Consider the following 10,602-nt stretch of genomic DNA (forward strand, 5'->3'; position numbering starts at 1 on the left):
CAGGCTCAGAGGCCATGGCTCACGGGCCCAGCCGCTCCGCGGCATGTGGGATCTTCCCGGACCGGGGCACGAACCCGCGTCCCCTGCATCGGCAGGCGGGCTCTCAACCACTGCGCCACCAGGGAAGCCCCAGATGGCACTTTAGTTCTCTGTATAATCATTCTGATGTCAGATTTCTGGCTCTGTTTAAAAGATCAACATGACATAAGTAGATAAGTGCTACAAATCCCAAGAAACATGACTTGAAAGCACAACCTATTTGTAGACCTTACAAAGTATTCTTATACAAATAGATATACATATCTAAATTATTTTTATCCAGTAATTCTTAAAATTGTGGATGCATAAGCTTATGTAAGCCATATAGGTGGACACAGAAAAGACATTAGGCGCCTTCAAGAGAGAATATGTATTTTTGTCTTGTGTAGTTCATTAAATTTGGGGAAAAAAATCACATGAAGTAATGTCTGGAAAAGCATGTAATAAATTATGATATTATTGCATAGCTCTACTGTATAGTTTATAAATATAAATAACCAGAAAATATTTTGATTTCTATTGCTAATCATTTTCTGTTTCCCAAAGCACAATAAAATTGTATCACCAACAGTGATCAGGCTCCAGCTCTTCTTACTTGGTCTTAGAGAAGTAAGAAATGCCCCTAGGTCTGTTATCATAGCCTATCAGTGGAGGATTTTCAAAAGCATCAATGTCGAAGTATAAAAGCAAATATAAGTACATTTAAGGGCAGTCATAACAATCTTAAAGAAGGACGGCCATATCCCAAGAATACATTACTTTTGAAGCAAAAATGTGAAAATAAAAGGATGGATGTTTAGTCCTATTTCTATTTCTCCTACTTTTGATCTCATCACTCAAATAAATAGTCATTTTTAAGTGAATGTTATACCCTGGTTACTTCAGTTAAATTCAACTGAATAGGCCAGGGTAAATGGTCCTATAAAAAAGAGAAGGGGTGCTTTTCAAGTAAATACCTTACTGTAGTTCTTTAAGTGCTAATTTTCTCGTGTCACCCTCCTGTATTTGTTTATAACATGGACAATCATTTGTATATCTTTGTATTGACAGCACCTTGCAAATTGCTTGGCACATAGTAGATTATAAAAATTTGGTAGTTGTTTGAATATATAAATAAATGTATAAAACATGTAGATTGTTTTTCTCAAATACTATTTTATTAATACAGTGTGCCTATTCCTCTAAGAGTTTCATTGTTAGACACAGGAAGTACACTTTTTTTTTAATACATTTATTTTATGTATTTATTTTTGGCTGCATTGGGTCTTTGTTGCTGCGTGCGGGCTTTCTCTAGTTGCGGCGAGCGGGGGCCACTCTTCATTGCGGTGCACGGGCTTCTCATTTCAGTGGCTTCTCTCCTTGCGGAGCACAGGCTCTAGGCACGCAGGCTTCAGTAGTTGCGGCGCGTGGGCTCAGTAGTTGTGGTTCGCAGGCTCTAGAGCGCAGGCTCAGTAGCTGTGGTGCACGGGCTTAGTTGCTCCGCGGCATGTGGGATCTTCCCGGACCAGGGATCGAACCTGTGTCCCCTACATTGACAGGCGGATTCTTAACCACTGCACCACCAGGGAAGTCTCTACATTTTTTTTAAAAAAAGAAAAAATGTTTCTTATCATTGGGGATATTTTTTGAAGCCATTCATCTATTATAGGTGGTTACCTACTACAGGGATTTGCCAGTATCTTTCCCCATGGTATTTTCTGAACCAGTTCTATTCCAGCTGGATACACCCAATGAAGCAATTTATATGAAAGTTAGACATGTCTCTTTTGTCTAAGGAATGCAATAGAAGGTCTGAAATATCAAATTCAGGAAGATGTTCTTGAACTAGTCACAGACATTCCTAAGGTGGGTTATGCTGATTGTGGTAGTCATGAAATACAATGACAAAAATACTTCCTGGGATGTATAGGTACACCATGATTATAGTTCATATGCATTAGTGATGATAATTGAAATGAACACCTTACTATTCTTGCATCAAGGAAGATTTGTGTAAAATTTCACCACATCCAAGGTTAACAACAGCCAATTATTTAGGATATTTTGAAAGCAAACTGTTAGCAGTATTTTGAGAACATTTTGATAGGAACTTAAGTTTTTACTTGAATTTTACAATATTTAATGGGACTCAGCTTTCTCAAATTGCAGACCTGTACTTCCTTTGTCTGGGACACTCCTGGTATATGCTTGTTTTCTCTGCATGATTATTAATAGTGCTGCCATTATGCTCAGAAATTTAAAGACAAATTATAGAGGCCCCTACTGACAGATGAAAATGGGTCCATGAGAAACGTTGTACATATACCTAAGTAATAAAGGACAAATATTAATTCAGAGTTTTCAGTACATCGTTTTATGTAATGACATAGCTGGTAATGACATATATATTCCATCCAACTAAAGAATGGTATCCTTTCTTATGAGGTCCCTCTATAAACAAAGCAAGATCTTCGAAGTTTTATTGGAGTAATTGCTATTCATCCTGTTTTCTTCAATGCATTGCCAAGGCATTTCTTCACCATTAGGATAAGCCTGGCATACGAAGGATTTATTGACTGTGTAGTCTAGACTGTGATTTCGTGATGAACACAAACCCTGCTTCTTGCCACTCACACTTCACCTTACAGTGTTGCGGCTGTGCTTAGCAACAGAATGCCAGATGGCACAGAGACATCAATTGATTAGTGTTCAAGAACAATGTCACCTACCAGAACAGACTACAGACAAATTGACAAAGACAATGCTGTGTTTGCAGGCCTAAATGAAGAAACTCTTTAAATAGATTTATGGATGCATTTTTAAAATGTGTGCTGTTTGGAAGCTTTTGTTTGTAGGATAAGGCTACAATCTTAATTATATAATTACGCATGTTTTGCTGGAGTCTGTTCTTTAGTGCTTCATCCTTTTAACTTGTATACACATCTAGAAAGATAAGATAACATATAAAAGAGCTTTGTTGCCTGCCATTGAAAATCCAAAATAAACCAAACTCTCTCTTTTTATTTTTCTTTTTTTTTTTTTTGCGGAACGCGGGCCTCTCACTGTTGTGGCCTCTCCCATTGCAGGGCTTTTAACTTGTATACACATCTAGAAAGATAAGATAACATATAAAAGAGCTTTGTTGCCTGCCATTGAAAATCCAAAATAAACCAAACTCTCTCTTTTTATTTTTCTTTTTTTTTTTTTTGCGGAACGCGGGCCTCTCACTGTTGTGGCCTCTCCCATTGCAGAGCACAGGCTCCGGACGCGCAGACTCAGCGGCCATGGTTCACGGGCCCAGCCGCTCCGCGGCATGTGGGATCTTCCCGGACCGGGGCACGAACCCATGTCCCCTGCATCGGCAGGCGGACTCTCAACCACTGCACCACCAGGGAAGCCCCAAACTCTCTTTTTTAAATGCATCCTTAGTCTCCTTTTTGTGATAATCAGTTAACATTTTAAACTCAGGCCAGAGAGAATGGCCAAAGAATCGCCTGAAGAATTCTGGAATTCACAAGCTGTCACCATGAGTTCTCTGGCCACAAAGAATGTCTTTTATGAGCACGTTTGTTTGTTTTAAATAATTTATTTTTAAAATTTTATTCTTTAACATCTTTATTGGAATATAATTGCTTTACAATGTTAATTTCTGCTGTATAACAAAGTGATCAGCTATATGTATACATATAACCCCATATCCCCTCCCTCTTATGCCTCCTTCACACCATCCCTATCCCACACCTCTAGGTGGTCACAGAGCACCAAGCTGATCTCCCTGTGCTATGCAGCTGCTTCCCATTAGCTATCTATTTTACATTTGGTAGTGTATATAAGTCCATGCCACTCTCTCATTTCGTCCCAGCTTACCCTTTCCCCTCCTCATGTCCTCAAGTCCATTCTCTATGTCTGCATCTTTATTTGTGTCCTGCCCTGGGTTCATCAGAACAATTTTTATTTTTAGATTCCATATATATTTGTTAGCATACGGTATTTATTTTTCTCTTTCTGACTTGCTACACTTTGTATGACAGACTCTAGGTCCATCCACCTCACTACAAAAAACTCAATTTCATTTCTTTTTATGGCTGAGTAATATTCCATTGTATATATGTGCCACATCTTCTTTAACCATTCATCTGTCGATGGACACTTAGGTTGCTTCCATGTCCTGGCTATTGAAATAGAGCTGCAATAAACATTGTGGTACATATCTCTTTTTGAATTATGGTTTTCTCAGGGTATATGCCCAGTAGTGGGATTGCTGGGTCATATGATAGTTCTATTATTAATTTTTTAAGGAATGTCCATACTGTTCTCTATAGTGGCTGTATCAATTTACATTCCCACCAACAGTGCAAGAGTGTTCCCTTTCCTCCAAACCCTCTCCAGCATTTATTGTTTGTAGATTTTTTGATGATGGCCATTCTAACTGGTGGGAAGTGATACATCATTGTGGTTTTGATTTGCATTTGTCTAACGATTAGTGACGTTGAGCATCCTTTCATGTGTTTTTTGGCAATCTATATCTTCTTTGGAGAAATGTCTATTTAGGTCTTCTGCCCATTTTCGGATTGGGTTCTTTGTTTATTTGATATTGAGCTGCATGAGCTGCTTGTATATTTTTGAGATTAATCCTTTGTCAGCTGCTGTGTTTGCAAATATTTTCTCCCATTCTGAGGATTGTCTTTTCGACTTGTTGATGGTTTCCTTTGCTGTGCAAAAGCTTTTAAGTTTCTTTAGGTCCCACATGTTAATTTTTGGTTTTATCTCCATTTCTCTAGGAGGTGGGTCAAAAAAGGATCTTGCTGTGATTTATGTCATAGAGTGTTCTGCCTATGTTTTCCTCTAAGAGTTTTATAGTGTCTGGCCTTACATTTAGGTCTTTAATCAATTTGGAGTTGATTTTTGTGTACGGTTTTAGGAAGTGTTCTAATTTCATTCTTTTACATGTAGCTGTCCAGTTCTCCCAGCACCACTTACTGAAGAGGCTGTCTTTTCTCCATTGTATATTCTTGCTTCCTTTATCAAAGATAAGGTGTTACCATATGTGCGTGGGTTTATCCTTGGGCTTTCTATCCTGTTCCATTGATCTATATTTCTGTTTTTGTGCCAGTACCATAGTGTCTTGATTACTATAGCTTTGTAGTATAGTCTGAGGTCAGGGAACCTCATTCCTCCAGCTCCGTTTTTCTTTCTCAAGATTGATTTGACTATCCGGGGTCTTTTCTGTTTCCATACAAATTGTGAAATTTTTGTTCTAGCTCTGTGAAAAATGTCAGTGGTAGTTTGATAGGGATTGTATTGAATCTGTAGATTGCTTTGGGTAGTATAATCATTTTTACAATGTGTATTCTTCCAGTCCAGAACATGGTAAATCTCTCCATCTGTTTGTATCATCTTTAATTTCTTCATCAATGTCTTCTAGTTTTCTGCATACAGGTTTTTTGTCTCCTTAGGTAGGTTTATTCCTAGGTATTTTATTCTTCTTGTTGCAATGGTAAGTGAGAGTGTTTCCTTAATTTCTCTTTCATAATTTTTGTCATTAGTGTATAGGAATGCAAGAGATTTCTGTGCATTAATTTTGTATCCTGCTACTTTACCAAATTCATTGATTAGCTCTAGTAGTTTTCTCATACCATCTTTAGGATTCTCTATGTATGGTATCATGTCATTGGCAAACAGTGTATATCATATGGTTTTCATCCTTCAGTTTGTCAATATGGTCTATCACATTGATTGATTTGCATATATTGAAGAATCCTTGCATTCCTGGGATAAACCCTACTTGATCATGGTGTATGATCCTTTTAATGTTCTGTTTGGTTCTGTTTGCTAATATTCTGTTCAGGATTTTTGCATCTATATTCATCAGTGATATTGGTCTGTAGTTTTCCTTTTTTTCACATCTTTGGTTTTAGTATCAGAGTGATGGTGACCTCATAGAATGGGTTTAAGAGTGTTCCTCCCTCTGCTATATTTTGGAAGAGTTTGAGAAGGATAGGTGTTAGCTCTTCTCTAAATGTTTGATAGAATTCACCTGTGAAGCCATCAGGTCCTGGGCTTTTGTTTTTTGGAAGATTTTTAATCGCAGTTTCAATTTCAGTGCTTGTGATTGGTCTGTTCATTTTTTCTTCCTGGTTCAGTCTTGGAAGGTTGTGCTTTTCTAAGAATTTGTCCATTTCTCCCAGTTTGTCCATTTTATTGCCATAGAGCTGCTTGTAGTAATCTCTCATGATCCTTTGTATTTCTGCAATGTCAGCTGTTACTTCTCCTTTTTCTTTTCTAATTCTATTGATTTGAGACTTCTCACTATTTTCTTGATGAGTCTGGTTAATGGTTTATCAATTTTGTTTATTTTCTCAAAGAACCAGCTTTTAGTTTTATTGATCATTGTTATCATTTCCTTCATTTCTTTTTCATTTATTCCTGATCTCTTCTTTATGATTTCTTTCCTTCTGCTAACATTGGGGATTTTTGTTGTTGTTGTTCTTCTTCTTCTTTCTCTAATTGCTTTAAGTGTAAGGTTAGGTTGTTCTTTGAGATTTTTCTTGTTTCTTGAGGTAAGATTGTATTGCTATAAGCTTCCCTCTTTAAACTTCTTTTGCTGCATTTCATAGGTTTTGGGTCATCGTGTTTTCATTGTCATTTGTTTCTAGGTATTTTTTGATTTCCTCTTTGATTTCTTCAGTGATCTCTTGGTTATTTAGTAGTGTATTGCTTAGCCTCCATGTGTTTGTATTTTTTACATTCTTTTCATGTAACTGATGATTAGTATCATAGCGTTTTGGTCAGAAAAAATACTTGATGCAATTTCAATTTTCTCAAATTTACGAGGCTTGATTTGTGACCCAAGATATGATCTATCCTGGAGAATGTTCCATGAGCACTTGAGAAGAAAGTGTATTGTGTTGTTTTTGGATGGAATGTCCTATAAATATCAATTATGTCCGTCTTGTCTAATGTGTCATTTAAAGCTTGTGTTTCCTTATTTATTTTCATTTTGGATGATGCGTCCACTGGTGAAAGTAGGGTGTTAAAGTCCCCTACTATTATTGTGTTATTGTCGATTTCCCTATGTATGGCTGTTAGCATTTGCTTTTGTATTGAGGTGCTCCTATGTTGGGTGCATAAATATTTACAATGTTACATCTTCTTCTTGGATTGATCCCTTGATCATTATGTAGTGTCCTTCTTTGTCTCTTGTAATAGTCTTTATTTTAAAGTTTCTTTTGTCTGATATGAGAATTGCTACTCCAGCTTTCTTTTGATTTGTGTTTGCATGGAATATCTTTTTCCATCCCCTCACTGTTAGTCTGTATGTGTCCCTAGGTCTGAAGTGGGTCTCTTGTATACAGCATATATATGGGTCTTGTTTTTGTATCCATTCAGCCAGTCTATGTCTTTTGGCTGAAGCATTTAATCCATTTACATTTAAGGTAATTATTGATATGTATGTTCCTATTATCATTTTCTTAATTGTTTTGGGTTTTTTTTGTAGGTGTTTTCCTTCTCTTGTGTTTCTTGCCTAGAGAAGTTCCTTTAGCATTTGTTATAGAGCTAGTTTGGTGGTGCTGAATTCTCTTAACTTTTGCTTGTCTGTAAAGGTTTTAATTTCTCCATGTAATCTCAATGACATACTTGCTGGGTAGAATAATCTTGGTTGTAGATTTCTCCCTTTCATCACTTTAAATATGTCCTATCACTCCCTTCTGGCTTGCAGAGTTTCTGCTGAAAGATCAGCTGTTAACCTTATGGGGATTCCCTTGTATATAATTTGTTGCTTTTCCCTTGCTGCTTTTAATATTTTTTCTTTGTATTCAATTTTTGATAATTTGATTAATATGTGTCTCGGTGTGTTTCTCCTTGGATTTATCCTATATGGGATTCTCTGTGCTTCCTGGGCTTGATTGTATATCTTTTCCCATGTTAAGGAAGTTTTCAACTACAATGTCTGCAAATATTTTCTCAGACCCTTTCTTTTTCTCTTTTTCTTCTGGGACCCCTATAATTCAAATGTTGGTGTGTTTAATGTTGTCCCAGAGGTCTCTGAGACTGTCCTCAATTCTTTTCATTCTTTTATCTTTATTCTGCTCTGCAGCAGTTATTTCCACTATTTTATCTTCCAGGTCACTTATCCATTCTCCTGCCTCAGTTATTCTGCTATTGATTCCTTTAGAAGAATTTTTAATTTCATTTATTGTGTTGTTCATCATTGTTTTTTGCTCTTTAGTTCTTTTAGGTCCTTGTTAAATGTTTCTTCTATTTTCTCCATTCTATTTCCAAGATTTTGGATCATCTTTACCCTGAATTCATTTTCAGGTAGTCTGCCTATTTCCTCTTCATTTGTTTCGTCTGGTGGGTTTTTACATTGCTCCTTCATCTGATGCATTTTTCTCTGTCTTCTCGTTTTGTTTAACTTACTGTGTTTGGGGTCTCCTTTTTGCAGGCTGCAGGTTCATAGTTTCCATTGTTTTTGGTGTCTGCCCCCAGTGGGTGAGGTTGGTTCAGTGGCTTGTGTAGGCTTCCTGGTGGAGGGGACTGGTGTCTTTGCTCTGATGGGTGGGGCTGTATCTTGTGCTTCTGTTGGGCAGGGCTGCATCCGGTGGTGTATTTTGGAGTGTCTGTGATCTTGGTATGGCTTTAGGCAGCCTATCTGCTAATGAGTGGGTTTGTTTTCCTGTCTTGCTAGATGTTTGGCATGGGGCATCCAGCACTGGAGCTTGCTGGCCATTGAGTGGAGGTGGGTGTTTGTGTTGAGGCGGAGATCTCTGGGAGAGCTCTCGCTGTTTGATATTACATTGGGTTGGGAGATCTTTGGTGGTCCAATGTCCTGGACTCAGCTCTCCCACCTTAGAGGCTCAGGTTCGACACCTGGCTGGAGCACCAATACCCTGTCAGCCACTTGTCTCTGTCCTGCTCGCCCTCAAGTAGTGTCACAATGTGGGGACCAACTCAGCCTCCAACTTCCATTTCCTCAGGATGGGGGTTCTTCCAGGAGCTCCAGCATCTCAGCTGCTCAGCCCTCAAACCTGCTGCCACTCATGCCTAGTAATTTTGTTTTTATAGAAGGCATTTATTGTCTAATTTGGCATCATTTTATGTAGCATATCTTGAACCGTTTGCACTCAGTCCTTGGCTACAAGCTGTTTTGGCCTTAGAAGTGGATGCCAATATTTGAAACACACACATGCCAGTTTACTCAGCTTAGTTTTGGTAAATAACTCATACTGATTTTTCAAAAATATTCCTGGAAATTTCTTGACGGCAGTAGCTTCCTCGCAAATTTATCTGAAGTGATACTAGTATGATAATGAAAATCCTACTTCAACAAATGCAGTTTATTGCTGCTTTTATACATGCATGGATTGCCTGTAACTGTTGTTTCAGATAAAGTTTGCATTTACTTAAGTACCAATATAATATTTCTTTGCACACAGAATTGATCTACTTATCTAAGATGTTACCAAAGTGTCTCACTTGCTGTGAGAGAGGGCTTTACTTGGATGATCTAAGATTTTTGGAAAAGAGAATCCCATGGATTCTGACTCCTTCTGTGTTTAGTTACAAATTTTAACTCTGACAATATAACTTGATTATCTATATCTGAACTCATTGTCTCTTGGAGCATATATTCCTGCTGATGGTAGTACATGGCAGTGGATTCTGCATTTGTTTATTAAATTTGATATCTTCTTGTTGAAAATAGTTCCTTTCACTTAATTACTCTGTCAGTATGAAGTTTGAGCATATAATCAGGGCTAAATCTGCTTCAAAAGTTCTTACCATGACTTTCCAGTTTGATCCCTTGGTTCAAAGTGAAGCTTTCTAATCTCAGTGGAAGACATTGGCCATAAGCATCTCACTGTTCATTGTCCTCACTGAACTCTTCCCTGATAGTCATTTCTGAACTGTTGTAGGCTCAGGAGCACCTGGTTCGGCCTGGCTTTAGACCATCAGGATGGTACTCACTCATGATGGCTGGGTGCTCCCACTGCCTCAGGTTCCCAGATTCTGTTGCTCCCTTATTCTAACTTTCAGTCCTTTGCAGGTCACAGGTCCTCAGCATGGCCACATGCTCTAAGAGTGATGAAAACTTCTGTAGCTCATGTCTGCTTTAGGCAAGCTCTCAGGTAGGTCGCTGTGCACCATCTTCAGCTCTCCTTCTGCCTATGAATGTCTATGAATGTCCAGTTGCTACTTCTCCTCTTCTGTGGTTATAAAGTGCCTCAGAGACCAGGTCTTTCTTTCAATTTGCTCTTTCCCCTGTCTTGCAATTATTTTATTTTTCCCCACCCCAAGGTGTCCCTTATCAGATCCCTACTCAATATCTTTAATTTTCTTTTTTTGTAGTATCTGTGTCTGATTTTGATATCAGGCTGATGGTGGCCTCATGGACTGAGTTTGGGAGTGTCCTTCCTCTGCAATTTTTTGGAAGAGTTTGAGAAGGATAGGTGTTAGCTCTTCTCTAAATGTTTGATAGAATTCACCTGTGAAACCTGTGAAGCCATCTGGTCCTGGGCTTTTGTTTGTTAGAAGATTTTTTTTTTTTTTTTTTTTTTTTTGTGGTATGCGGGCCTCCCTCCG

The sequence above is a fragment of the Physeter macrocephalus genome, chromosome 1, assembly GCF_002837175.3.
Source record: "Physeter macrocephalus isolate SW-GA chromosome 1, ASM283717v5, whole genome shotgun sequence".
Classification (NCBI taxonomy): domain Eukaryota; kingdom Metazoa; phylum Chordata; class Mammalia; order Artiodactyla; family Physeteridae; genus Physeter; species Physeter macrocephalus.